Here is a 2198-nt window from a genome sequence, read left to right on the forward strand (position 1 = left end):
CCTTAATCCAAACTAGATAATAGAGATAACCCTTAGAGATCATCTTTCAGGCCTTCAGGTAAGAAATGAATCGACCCATAGGCGCTAAACAACTACCCTTCCATTCTAAGACTGGTTCGTCTGGAAGCTAAAAACGAACAATCCTAGTTCTACAATCGACTAAGACATAACAGGAATGTAACCAATCCATGCCTCGAATGACATCAAAGTCTACCATTTCTAACTCTACAAGATCTAGTGAGGTGACTTTTTGACAGACTGTGACAGGGAGATTTTTGTATACCCGTCTAGCTAAAACTGGGTCACCGACAGGAGTAGAGACTAAGAAGGGTTCTAGGAGAGTTTCTGGACTAACACTGAATTGGACTGCTATATAAGGAGTTACAAAAGAAAGAGTATCCCCTCGATCTAATAAAGCATAAACATCAAGATCAAAGACTCGTAACGTACCAGTGACTACATCAGGAGAATCTTCTTGATCTTAACGAGCCTAAAGAGCATAAAGCCTGTTTTGGTGCTGTCCGCCACCTGTACCAGAAGAGTTACCCTGTTGAGTTGGGCGACCTGTTGGTGCTGCTGAAGTTGTAGACTTAGCTCTACCATTATTTCCTCCTTGACCCTGTCTAGAAGGACAATCTTTCAATCTATGAATAGACTGACCACACCCAAAGCATCTTTCCTTACCTGCAAGGCACTCGCCCGAATGGTTCTTACTACATTTCGGGTAAGTTTTGGTGCCTGAAACACTACCTTGAGACTTAGAGCCTGACGCCCTACCTTTCTAATCATTACGGAACCTGGGGGATGGAACACTAGCTGATGAAGGGGCTAGAGTCGAAGACTTCTGCTGAAACTGCGAGCGATTTCCACCACCCGATTTCTGTTGGGAATACTCATAGTTTCATGTTCTTGCTTTCTTACTCTCATTGGCCTGTTCCCTAAGCTTATCACCCTCAACCAACTGAGCATGAGTCACGAGCCTAGAGATGTTCATGTCTCCCAACAACATAACATTCCTGCACTCTATTTTCACTAAGTCTGATACTCCGTACAGAAACTTATTCATCTGAGCCCTGGAATCAACAACCATGTGAGGAGCATACCTGGAGAGTTGGTTAAACTTGAGCCCATACTCTTGGACCATCATGCTACCCTGCCTTAAGTTCATAAATTCCTGGGCCCTTGTTTCTCTCAACTCAATGGGGAAAAACCTGTCCAGAAAGGTTTCGCTGTAACAATCCCAAGTAATAGGAGCTGCATTTGTACCCTTGCTCTCCTTCCACTGAGTATACCATATATGATCCACATCCTTAAGTTGGTAAGATGCTAACTCAACCCGATCATTCCCAATTACCTGCATCACTTCAAAGATCTTCTTGACCTCATCAATGAAGTTTTGGGGATCTCCTCCAACTTGTGATCCTAAGAACTCTGGTGGATTCATCCTAACAAAGTCTCGCACCCTGGCAGCAGCTGACCCAATATTAGCATTTACCAGAACTGGACCCCGCTGAGTGTTCTGGTTGGCCACATTCTGAGTCAACATCTGAATGGCGTTCCTGAACTCTGCATTCGACACTTCTTGATCAAGGAATGGAGGAGCTGCATTTAGGTTCTTGGCATTCGTATTCCTGGCATTAGCTCTACGAGGAGGTATGATCACTGAAACGTAAAACGTAGAGTTAGAACAGAGTTACATCATACCTTACGCACGATAAGAGTAACAAGAAAATGAATATTTTACCTAAGACATTTTGTAGCCTCCTTCTCATTAGATGTGGTGTGCACTACACAGCCATGAAAAGGACTCTGCCTAGTGCGGCTTTTCAGACATCCTAGGACACTTAAACCTAGTGCTCTGATACCAAGTTTGTCACTCCCCGAGCTACCCTCGAGACGTGGACACAGGACCTAGCCACAAGTGATCCCAAGCTAACCCTGCTGGCATGATCATGAGCATACTAAATATAAACTAAATAATAGAAACTGTGCGGAAGCTATAATCATAAACAAAATGAAAAGATGGGGAATACCCATATACTATAACTGAGATATATGAAAACTGATGAGTTTAATACAAAGAAGATATTAACTCAATACTAAGTTGAATCTATCTATTTCTGAAAATAGCCTTTAACTGACTAGAAATGTTGGGACAGGCCCCAGCTAAGTCTAGCAAAACTGAAACTAAAGGGGTG

This window comes from Solanum stenotomum, chromosome 12, assembly GCF_019186545.1.
Source record: "Solanum stenotomum isolate F172 chromosome 12, ASM1918654v1, whole genome shotgun sequence".
Classification (NCBI taxonomy): domain Eukaryota; kingdom Viridiplantae; phylum Streptophyta; class Magnoliopsida; order Solanales; family Solanaceae; genus Solanum; species Solanum stenotomum.